This window comes from Suricata suricatta, chromosome 1 (genome assembly GCF_006229205.1).
Source record: "Suricata suricatta isolate VVHF042 chromosome 1, meerkat_22Aug2017_6uvM2_HiC, whole genome shotgun sequence".
In the NCBI taxonomy this organism is placed as follows: domain Eukaryota; kingdom Metazoa; phylum Chordata; class Mammalia; order Carnivora; family Herpestidae; genus Suricata; species Suricata suricatta.
The window spans coordinates 1908501-1920931 of record NC_043700.1 but is presented as its reverse complement, the minus strand read 5'-3'; the positions used below and the strand labels follow the sequence as shown (position 1 = coordinate 1920931).

General features: G+C 42.3%; 1 long non-coding RNA gene across 1 annotated transcript; it reads right to left on the bottom strand.

Annotated features, from left to right (window-relative positions):
• Nucleotides 1–11048: 11048 nt before the first annotated feature.
• On the bottom strand, nucleotides 11049–12310 carry LOC115287441. Its single transcript, XR_003906571.1, has 2 exons — nucleotides 12230–12310; nucleotides 11049–11661 (listed from the first exon to the last, which is right to left on the bottom strand). It is a non-coding gene; the product is annotated as an uncharacterized LOC115287441 (long non-coding RNA).
• Nucleotides 12311–12431: the final 121 nt, after the last annotated feature.

Below are 12431 nucleotides of genomic sequence, written 5' to 3'. Positions count from 1 at the left end.
AAGTTTAATAAGTGAAATTAAACACATCAGATACTTAAATAACTCTGTAAAGACCAGAGAGATTGGGATCAACAAGAATCCAAAGCAAGCAATTTGCCAGAACATTTTTCCAAGAGAATTACCAGATGTATATGACATACAAAACGGTCACAGATTACAATTCAGATAACAATGACAAAGTAGATACACCCCATTCAAACTCCACAGTCCTTGCATACCAAATGCAAATGGAAAATTAATAAAAGTAGAAAATCTAGTACTATCAGTTTGTAGGACTAAGATTTATTAGACTTATAAACATCACTAATTTTGCTAGATTTCATGTTCTGTCCATTATCAAACAGCAATGCATTGATACTAATTGACTGACTGACTGATCACAGGTCATTCATCTGTTTACTTTCAACATAATTTTTCCTCTGCGCTCCACACAGTTAGGTGTGGTGCTAGGTGTACAATGATAAATAAGCCAGACATAGTCTTAATTACCGTGTTCTTCACGTTCATTTGGATTATCACTGAAAATACGAATCCACATTAATCCACTTGGCAAGAAGGCAATGCAATGCGCTGAGCCCTCTCCCTGCTGAAATTAAACATGTCTTCTTTCTTGAAATCTTATTTTCTCTTTTGTGGTCTCTCTGATGATACTGTTACCCTCAACATCTTTGTTAGGCCCTCTGCCTTGCTTGTCCATGAATATTGATCGATAGCAGGGCTGGGTTATCTGCTCACTTTCCCTCTACCCTCTCAGATATCATTGAATACGTTTTTTAGCATTTATATTCTGAATATATATAAACACACATATATATATAATCTTCTGAATTGTCTCTTCTATTAAAATTCAGAATTTTATAATGGTGCTTTCCATTATCAACCATTTTTGTACAAAGGACCAGGTATTAAATAATTTAGGTTTCGTGACTCGTATCTTACTTCTTTCACATATCTTACCTCTTAAAATATGAAAAAAAAATGTAGCAGGATCACACCACAATGGCCTACAGGTGAAGTTTGGCCTGTGGGACATAACATGTCCACCCCTCATCTACATCAACATTTTAAAATCGATACGAAGTTTCCAAGAGGAAAGGGATGCTGATAATGCTACATTCCGAATCTTCACATTCAGTCCTTCTTCACTGTATTCTGTCTGAGACTCACCGTAGTCTTGACGTTTTCTATGCCTGTTAATCCCCAGAGTTTCTTGCCACTGCTTTTTAATTATTATTTTTAACGTTTAATAATTTTTGAGAGAGAGACAGAGCATGAGTGGGGGAGGGACAGAGAGCGAGGGGGACACAGAATCCCAGGCAGCTCCAGGCTCTGAGCTGTCAGCACAGGCCTGACTCGGGGCTTGAACTCCAGAACAGTGAGATCGTGACGGAAGCAGAGGTTGGAAGCTCAACCACCTGAGCCCCCCAGGGGCCCTCTTGCCACTGTTTTGACTGAGCTGCTGCTATGTTTTCTCCACGTGTTTTCCTTGTCTTGGGTGCACAGAAATTTCCAGCTTCCTTACAACGAGGTAGGGATCATGCAAGTAACTGAATTTTGAGCAAAGGGATAGAGGATAGAAACGCTTTCTGAACTTTGGCTTTTATATAAAAAAAGAAAGAAAGAAGGAAAAGAAAAGAAAAGAAAAGAAAAGAAAAGAAAAGAAAAGAAAAGAAAAGAAAAGAAAAGAAAAGAAAAGAAAAGAAAAGAAAAGAAAAGGAAAAGAAAAGAAAAGAAAAAGAAAAGAAAAGAAAAGAAAAGAAAAGAAAAGAAAAGAAAAGAAAAGAAAAGAAAAGAAAAGAAAAGAAAGAAAATATGTTCCTTAGTCTCACAAACTTTCTTGGAGACCCTGCAAGCAATGTGCTGGAGATGTTAGGATGCCAGGATGAAAGAACTGTGTCTCGTTAACATGCAGAGGACAATCCTTCAGGAACCATCTTACCTGCTCCCAACTTGTTACGAGAAAACCCGTTATTTACATCAGTAACGCTTAGATTTCAGGGTCGCTGTGTTACAGCAACATTGCCTAACCTATCATGCATAAATCAATGATAAACCCCAGCGCATCGTAAGGGAACACCTCTCCATCTTTCCTTGCAAAACACCTCTCTTCCCACCTCAGCAAAATGTATCATGTTGAACATTCTGTCCGAGGTATCCAATCCTTGCCTTTGTGTGCCCATCCACCCAGTGATGTAGCTGTCAACTTGGCCATCACCAGGCCTCTCAAGTCCTCTAGCTCTGACGGACGAATAACAGTACGTCTCTCTGAAAGAAGCCATGAATCCCAAGCCTCCACATCTTTGCCAACTTTTTCTTCTAATGAAAAATGAAATAATTTTTATTTTCTAAGGTCCAAAGTAGTAGACTAAGAATTAAGGAACCCCTCACTATTCTAACCCCAGAAATATGGTGGGGAGGGACAACATTTTTTACAAATGTGTAACAGAAACAAAAGAGAGGAATTCCGCAGTGGTTTTTATGGATAGGGGACTGAAGACAAGAGCGATAAATTAGCAGGTTGACTCCCAGGCCTCCTGGTAGGATGTGGACATGGACATGAGCCAGAGGCTGAGGATCTCAGGAAGCAGTGACGCTTCCAGATAAACAAATCCATCGACTGAGAGACAGCTTGAAATGGAGTAATGGCTGCAAACCACACACTGTATTTCAGGTAAGAGGGATCAATGCAAACACATGCCCAGACACATTAAGTGATGCATTCACATTAAATGATGCACAAATTCCAGGCAAGGAGGAAGAAGTTGGTTACAAGGTAACGAGTGAAGAAGACAGATTATCTAACTGAAGCAGAAATTGACTGACAAAAGTTTCACATAAAAAATGGAGTAGAGAATGTATTGGCAAATCGCTTACCAATTTACTGTTTCTTCAGTATACTAGTGGAATATAATTTCCAGCTATAAGCTAATGTGTAATTATTTGAAAACAAGAAATAATACAAATATTTTCAGACAAAACTAAGACAATTTATAATTGCTGAAGAACAATTTAAGAATGACGTTACATGGGAACATGTTGGCTAGTAAGGAGGAAATGATTTTAAAATAATTAATTTGGGGCACGTGGGTGGCTCAGTCCATTAAGCATCTGATTTCAGCTCAGGTCATGATCTCACGGTTTGTGAGTTTGGGCCCCGTATCGGGCTCTGTGCTGACAGCTCAGAGCCTGATTCAGATCCTGTGTGCCCCTCTCTCCCTTCCTCCACCCCCTCACACTCTTTTTGGCTCTCAAAATAAATTAATAAACTTCAAACAAATAAAAAATAAATAAATAAAATGACTAATCTGTCGGGCACCTGGGCAGCTCAGTGGGTTAAACCTCTGCTATAGGTTTAGGCACAGGTCATGATCTCACTTGTGAGATCAAGTCCCACATCAGGCTTTGTGTTGACAGCAGGAAGCCTGCTTGGGATTCTCTTTCCATCTCTTTCTGCCCCTCCCATGCACTCTTCCTCTCTCTTTCTCTCAAAATAAAAAAAAAAAAGAAGAAGAAGAAGAAAGAAAAGAAAAACTCAAAACACATTTTTAAATACAATGACTAATTCATAAAAAATATATTAAATGTCAGGAAATACAAATTTGCTGCTTAAATAAACACAAATATAAAGAAAATTATATGGGTAGTAAAAACAAGGATACATTTTTTTCCAAATAGTGCTAATACAAATGTGCTTGATGGGGGGGGCAAGGATGATAAATATTTCTAAGGTCCAAGGACTCTTCTGGGGGTTCGTATTGATAAGGATCAAACTGAGACCTGCTGTTCAGGACCCCATTGAGCATCTCATGGTACCCAAGCCAATCTTCCTACTGAGAGCGACTATTCTGAAAAACTTAAATCTGTGTGAAGGAAAATTGTGACATGTAGGATATTAGATAGTAGGAAAACTGAAAGTTAGAGTAAATTACTAAGTTCAAAATTATAAAAGAGATGAAAGAAAGAATGGAATAAATACATAAAGAAGGTGCACTGGAAAGTCCCTTACGATAGATCTGTGGTCATGCTCAGGGAGCCTGACCAGGTGAGTTCAGCATTCAGGGTCATTTTGTTCCCAAGATATATCATATCGGACAGTTCCAGCAAAACAGCCAAGAGGATGTGCAGGGGTTTTGAGATTCATGGAGCTGGGAGAACAGAGACATGAGTTTGGAATCTGCCAAGAAGCAGTTATGCAGGCATTTTGTCGGACTCCCCAGAGGGCTGTACCCCCAGAGCAGGGTGCACTGGCCATCTACCATCCTGGGGATGAACTCCAGATTGGGATAAGTGTGGTTCCTGATTCGTTTGTGGTGTTTGGATGGAGTTTATCGCCTAGATTTTTGGTAGAAGAAAAGATACATCTTCTCTGGAGGCTATTGTATTTGTAAATTTCTGTCTTTCATCAAATTAGGAAAAATTTTGGCTACTATTTCTTCCAAAGACTTTTCCTTTTTCTTTTTCTCTTTTTCTTTTGTTATTTTTTAGTGTTTTATTTTTATTTTTGAGAGAAGGAGAGAGAGAGAGAGAGAGAGAGAGAGAGAGAGAGAGAGAGTGTGTGTGTGTGTGTGTGTGTGTGAGCAGGGGAGGGTCAGAGAGAGAGGGAGACACAGAATCTGAAGACAGGCTCCAGGCTCTGAGCTGTCAGCACAAAGTCCGATGTGGGGCTCGAACCCACAAACCATGAGATCATGACCTGAGCTGAAGCTGGATGCTTAGCCACCCAGGCGCCCCTTCAAAATACTTTTCTGATCCATTTTCTCTTCTCCCTCCACATACAGTGGACCTTCCTGACTTTATTGTATCTCTTTTAGTAAATGATAAAACCACTTTGCATTCCAGGATCATGCGCCAGCAAATGGTGGTGCACTTTCAGAAACTCACTGGCGGATAATGACAATGTCTTACCTTGGATCGTTTTTTATTTTTCAAAGAATTTTTAATTTTCTTTATCTTCATTTTTACTTATTTATTTTGAGAGAGAGAGAAAGGGCAGGGGAGAGGCAGAGAGAGGGAGAATCCCAAGCAGTCTCTGCACTGTCAGCCTGGAACTCAACATGGGGCTCCATCTCACAACCCTGGGATCATGACCTGAGCCAAAATCAAGAGTCAGAGGCTCAACTGCCTGAGCCACATGGACACCCTAATCTTCCTTTATTATTGCCATCACCCCAGAGTATAAGCCACTTTAATGTAAAAGTGGGTCCAGGTGGCTTGCCCAAAGTCCTGCATTTCTTTCCTGGCCACACATTAACAGTGATGGCAATACCAAGCGACCTGTATTGACTGATGACCATCTGCCCGCCAGGCACCGTGGAACCTTCTTCACTGTCTCCCCATTCCTAGTCCTCTGCTTTTCGCATTAGACCAGACGGTGCTGGGACTAACAAGACACTTGTAGATGGACCACAAGTGAGTAATCTCCACTCAAACAATTAATGTAACTATATTATTATTGGTTAATTCTTAAGTATCAAAGATCCATGCAGACGTTCATAAAATCTCTCTGAGAAGGGAGATTCAGAACCATGACAGTGGGAATTACGTTCATATTTCTTAAGGCAGAATTTGGAACAAGTGACCAGTATGAGCAGGAGTTTCCTCCTGTGGCCTTCCATCTCAAATACTTCCCCAAACCCAAAATGAGGCAACGTGAGCTTCTGGCCAAGATAGAGGAAAATATCTTTTTTCCATATTCATTTTCAACTTCTGCAAATAAAATCTCAGATAATCCCATAAACTGAAAGAAAGAAAGAAGAAGAAAGGAAAGAAAGAAAAAGGAGGGAGGGAAGGAAGGAAGGAAGGAAGGAAGGAAGGAAGGTAGGAAGGTAGGAAGAAAAGAAAAAGAAAGAAAGAAAGAAAGAAAGAAAGAAAGAAAGAAAGAAAGAAAGAAAGAAAGAAAGAAAGAAAGAAAGAAAGAAAGAAGAAAGAAAGAAAGAAAGAAAGAAAGAAAGAAAAAGAAAATGGGAACTTAGGCAACTGTTTTAGTGTCACGGGGAGGGGTGGGGAGTGGTACTGGCTCTCCAAATCGAATAAAGCAGGCTTTGTGTTTGCCATTGTACCTGGCATATGTCTACACTTATTTCAGGCACTGAGACATTTGTTAGGTGACACGTTTGTTGTATGGAACTCAATTATTGCTTCCCCGTGGAATGTACTGATTTAAGAACCTTCCCTATCAATAGGCTTTAGGTGGATAAATTGGAGAAGACAATGCCACGTGCAAACAGTATGATCACTTAGGATTTTTCCCTGGTCACCATTTAAAAAACAAATTCTCTTCCTCGATATAGATGCCAAGAGTATTCACTTTCTTTTTGTATTTCCTTTCTTTATTTAAAAAAATTTTTTTTAATGTTTTATTTATTTTTGAGACAGAGAGAGACAGACAGAGCATGAGGGGGAGGCGGCAGGGGGGGGGGATTGTAGGCAAAGAGACAGGGAGACACAGGATCTGAAGCAGCTCCAGGCTCTGAGCTGTCAGCACAGAGCCCAACGCAGGGCTCGAACTCCCGAACATGAGATCATGACCTGAGCTGAAGTTGGCTGCTCAACCGACTGAGCCCCCAGGCGCCCCGAGAGTATTGACTTTGATGTGGTTATACAGTCACTCAAGTCCCCAGGAACTCTGAAAACACAGTCCTAATGTGAGATTATTTATATGTCTTTTTATAACAATAAATCACCTTTGAGGAAGCTGTTATTATCATCTTAGATAATCATTGCTTTCGTATTTGACAATGCTTTTAAAATATTAATTAAATGTTAAAGAGCATTGCTGTTTCCCCCAGTATGGTGGCGTTTATTAGTCACGTCATTAAAAAACTCATCTTTCATTTCACTTGAACACATGATCAAAATGAATTCTAGATTGGTGTTTAGCATCTCCTTTGATTGGAAACTAACAGGCATTAGAAGCTTGCAAAAGGAAATTTTTTAAAAAACAGTTTAAATTTTAAACCTGTTTGAAAATGACAGTATTTTGAATGTTATTAGAGCTCTAGAAAGCTTGAGTGCTCTATTTACAATGAGTGCTCTGATGTTAAGTTTTTGGTAGGTATTTAGCATAATACTTCTTTTTTTAATTTTTTATGTTTTTTTAATTGATTTTTGAGAGACAGAGACAGCATGAGCAAGGGAGGGTCAGAGAGAGGGAGACACAGAATCTGAAGCAGCTCCAGGCTCTGAGCTGTCAGCGCAGAGCCCGACGCGGGGCTCGAACCCACAAACCAGGAGATCATGACCTGAGCCGAAGCTGGACGCTTAACCGACTGAGCCACCCAGGTGCCCCTTTACCATAATATTTCAAATCAGTGTGGGGAAGGGGATGAGGAAAACATTAGAATGTATTATAAAAGATGTTTATATAAATACATTTTATCTGAGATTGTCAAGTCTCCTTCAGAGACACTCAATTCAGAAAGTACCTAATATCATCAAAGTCATGAGCATCTGAAGAAAGGGAAAGCCATTTGAAAATCGTGTCAATAGTACTTTCTGAGCTGATGAGAAAACGGAAGTAAATCATCTGGCTTTGAGTTGCCATTATGTAAAGGTTGTTCCTCTTCTTCCTCCCAAGCCCCCAGCATATTCTCACATGTGCACCTGCCCTTAGCTAACTTTTCCTTTGTGTGACTGCGTAGCTCTGTCATGTATCTGTCATTAAAAAAAAGAAAAAGTTAACTAAAAAACACACTAACATTTTTAGAAAATGAGTATAAATAATAATTCTATAGTACAGATCAAATAAAATTATTTTATTTTTTATTTAAAAATCCTTATGACTATTTCTTTTATAGGATGTCATAAAGAAGGGTTAATTGGTATAAGTCAGTTAAAGGAAGACAGACATCATATGTTTTCAATCATATGTGGAACTAGACAATCTTAACAGAAGTCCATGGGGGAAGGGAGGGGGGAAATAGTTATAAGAAGAGAGGGAGGCAAACCGTCAAAGACTCTTAAATACAGAGAACAAACTGAGGGTTGAAGGGGGGCTCAAAATGGGTGATGGAAAAATAAAGAAAAAATAAATAAAATTATTTTTAAAAGAAAGGGAAGAGAAAGAATTCTATATGAAAAAATAAAACTAGAAAGAGGACAGATTTTAACAGAAACATATCAGTAATCACATTAAACGTGATTGATTCAAATATCCCAATTAAGACAGGGCTTGGCGCACATGGGTGGCTCGTTGGTTGAGTGTCCCACTTTGGCTCAGGTCATGATCTCACGGTTCATGGGTTCAAGCCCCGCATCGGGCTCGGTGCTGACCGCTCAGAACCTGGAGCCTGCTTCAGATTCTGTGTCTCCCTCTCTCTCTGCCCCTACCCCACTTGCACTCTGTTTCTCTCTCTCAAAGATAAATAAACATTAAAAAAAAAAAACTTTTTTAAGACTCGGCTTAAGCAGATTAGATAGAAGAAAAGACCAAACTAAACTGTCTACACTGAAAACGTAAAGACATCAATGAATTTAAGTAAATAGATAAAGTAAGATAAAATAGGCAAAAAATTACCAAAATAAATTTTGACTGGCTGCATTAGTAATGGATAGGAAATCTTATGAGAGATAAAGATGGACAGAGGGACCAGCTCAGCTCTCCAAGACAATGGGGCAATCCTAAATGTGTACGCGCCTACCAATAGAGTTCCTAGATTCATGTAGCAAAAAATAAAATAACTGAAGAGAGAAATAAAGGTGTGTGATTGTTTTTGAGGATGGTAACAAATAGAATTAGTAGATAGAAAGTCAGTAAGGAGATTTAAAAATGTAAACACATTTCCAAAAAATTTCAGAAATGGGATTCACAAAGATGACCATACCATACTAGAAGAATAAAAAAAAAAAGGTCTCATGGAAAATACTGGTGAGCCACTAGCAGTTAGAACTGGGGAGTTGAGCTGAGTGAGCAAAGCAGGGATGCGGTGTCTCAAATATTATGATGCGGTAACTAATACAAGCAGCAGTAGGCAGTCTGCCACAGGGCGGAAAGTTTCCCCTTCTTCCCTGCTGGCTTCTCTGGCTGCTCTGACAATTACAGAGACAGAAGACAGATTCACAGGAGGGAAAACCACAAATTCAATGTTGTATGTATGGGGGAAGGCTAACGTGATGGGGGTCCCAAAGAGTCAGGCTGTTGAGGTATCAATGCCGCTCTGCGTAAGGAGAAGGGGTTACAGGTCTGAGGCATCAAGGAGGACGAAGGCAATGCAGAGGAAGGTCTTTGGTAAATCCACGTTCTCCCTGCCACACAGGTAGGTCTTTCTGATATAAAATGTTATCTCTGGTAATAGCCATCTTCCTGGTACAGGCCCACCGGTTATATCTTTAATTTTGGGCGGCAGTCAAGGGAGAAGTCAAACAAAACCTCAAATGATCTCTTCCTTCAACTCAAAATAATCCACCTGCCAGACTAGCACAGTTTGAGGTCACTGTTTGTTTTCCCGAGTAATCAGTCATGAAACAAAGTATCCCCAAATCAACTGCTCAGGGATAATGTCTCCCTCTTTCTGTGCAGTTACACTTTGCTTCAGATCCCCCTGAAATCAATGATTCTAATTTGTAGAAAGTAGAAGTAGAGAAGAAACATCAAGAGCCTCTATTTTGTAAACTGGAAATCATATAGATTTCATGCTCATATGAAGCATATAGTTGAAAACTTCCCTGCAACCAACAAAGTAAAAGGGAAGCAAGGGGCAAGCTTTAGCTACCAGGTTCCAGAAAGAAAGGCAAAGAACGGATCTTGTGCTGAAATGCAAACAGGAATGTTTTCGGGGGATGGCAGAGCAAGATACAGTAAAATGTGAGGCCTTCAGGGATTGAGGAGAGATATAAAGGCATTGGGGCAAGGGTGCCTGGGTGACTCAGTTAGCTGGTGAAGAGTCCGACTTCAGCTCAGGTCATGATCTCACTGTTTGTGAGTTCGAGCCCCATGTCAGGCTCTGTGCTGACAGCTCAGAACCTGGAGCCTGCTTCCAAATCTGTGTCGCCCTCTCTCTCTGCGCATCCCGTGCTGGTGCTCTCTCTTTGTTTCTCTATCTCAAACATAAGTAAGCATTAAAGAAAATCTGAAGGCAGATGGGGCAGGAAAATGGAAAGAGCAAGTGTCCTTAGCAGAGCAGGGGTCCAGCAGGGAGCAGCGCATTCTTTCCTGCATGATGTGAGTGAGCTTCCTGGGGGGCCCACTGAGAACACAGAGGAGCTCTTGCAAATAATAATAAAAGCAAAGAAAGAAAATAAAGGAAATCAGAATAGCTCGTTGCCGCATGGATGGAGCCAAGTCCCAGTACAATACAAATCCTGGAGAGGAAACGAGAAGAAGATGCAGCCAGGGCGTGGACCCTGCAGGTTCCTGGCGGTGCCTGACTGGATTCCATGCACGGATATGGTGAAACATGGGGGTTCTGAGTCAAGGGATCAGGGAAGAGTTCACCCCTCCGGGCAGGAAAGGGGAGGACACAGCCCACTTTGGAGAAGGATGGAGAGGACATGAAATGATGAGGTTAGGGGCCAAAAACACAGGTCGGGTTTGCACTCTGAGTGCAGGCAGCGAGTAGCATCAGCCCCCAGGATGGTGGGGTGTGTCCCTGAGGTCACAGGGCAGCTGTCCCCCCCCAGTTCCTCCTTCCCAGACCTTGGGTGGACAGGAAACTCAGACGTTCACTTGTAACTTGGGGTTCACAGGTGAGGATTAGGTGTTTGGGGTGCCGTGAGGACCACAGGCTGACGGCGTGTGGCCAGGGCTCCACGCTGGGGTCGGATGGTGGAGGATGGCTGGATGGTGGCCGTCAGCCGGACCACTGTGACCTACGAAGAAACACCCCACCATCAGGACATAGGCGAGATCCCTGGGAAGAACCACCAGAAGCATTTTTCACCCTCAAGGCACAAGCCATATGCCCATCGGCCTTCCATGAACCTGCAGTAAACCATCAAGTCGGAGTTGAGAGCCCGCCAAGGGGGTGAGGTTCACCCCGACTCAACCAGGGACCTCACGGAGAGGGCCCGTCCACAACCACACAGTACGCCCTCCCTCCAAGTCACTGTTGTACATTTTTAGAAAATATATTTTTTTAATTCAAATGAATTCACCAGGCAGATCTCTTCATGTGTGACCACTAAGACACAGTCACATAATAAGATAGGAAATACAGCTGCTCAGTCGTCTTCGGGGCAGGCTGGCGCTTTGCAGGCCGAAGGTCAGTTGTGTGCTAACCCTCAGATGCTACGGTTATCAGCTCTATCTCCCGTGCTGTTTTATTGCTCCGTATATTTAAATATTTTGTCAAGGGGCATGGATGCCAGCCTCCTCCTTTCACCTAGATTTACAAGTGAGAACGTAACTGTGGCTTTTGGCCAAGGCTGTGTGTAGGTGACAGAGCTGGGAGAGGGTAGAACCAAGTCCGAATGTCAAGTACAGGTTGGGAAAAAGCGCTACGAATAACTTCCATGCCGTGTTGCTTTCAGCTGACCTTGAAGATGACACAGGGTGGACGCAGTCATTCCTATTTGCATGTCAGCGCGGATGTACATGTTGTACGCGCACACACACGCACACGCGCGTGCTGATTGCTGTTTTCACCCACAAAGAACAAGGAAATGACTATGACATGCAACGTAATTCCATTCATCTGAGTGTGCTGCATAACTGCACGCACGGATCTGTGTGGAAGGGAAACAAATTCGTGAACTGGAAGTATTTAATGCATCACACAGGAATTATTCAAAAGATTCCGCCAGGACCTCCTCAAAAACTCCCACAGACATACGATATGTGTAGATAAGTTACAAATTATTCAGTGAAAAGGAAAAAATGAAACACGTTCTCCATTGCAGATTTGTGGAAAGAACCCCCACTGAAAGAAAAGCATTGTAGTAAAAATAATTTTTTTTTAGAGAAAAAAGCAGTGAGTGTTCTGTAGAGGGACACCGCGGAGCAGAAGTGAATGGGCCCGGGGTCAGAGAAGATGGAAGGTGTTAAATGAAGTTCGCGTGAAACCAGGCGCCACAGGGGCAGAAAAGGGCGGTGGCAAATGGCGGCTGTGGGCTGGAGGCAAGATAGAAACTGTCTGATTCTGAAATTTCAAGGCCGAAATACATGAACTGCTTGGGGAAGAGCTGGAGTCGAAGAGAACAGCAAAGCCCCCCGGGATACACCGCCCTCTGGACCACAGCGAGGGGCGGAAGTGGGGTCTGCGGGGCCCTCCGCACAGACGCCCTGGGTACGCACCGTGTCTGGGCGGAGCTTTGGTTGGCAAAGGCAGGGAGGAAACTTCTGGAATGTCCAGGAGACACAAAAGATGACTTTCCCTACATGGAAAGTGGGGGATCTTGTGGGAGAGTGAGGTCAGCAAGATGGTGGGGAAGGGGCCCCCTCGTGCCCAGGACGCCCCCGCAAAGGAGCTGGGGGCGGGCCGCCAGCTCCCGGGGGG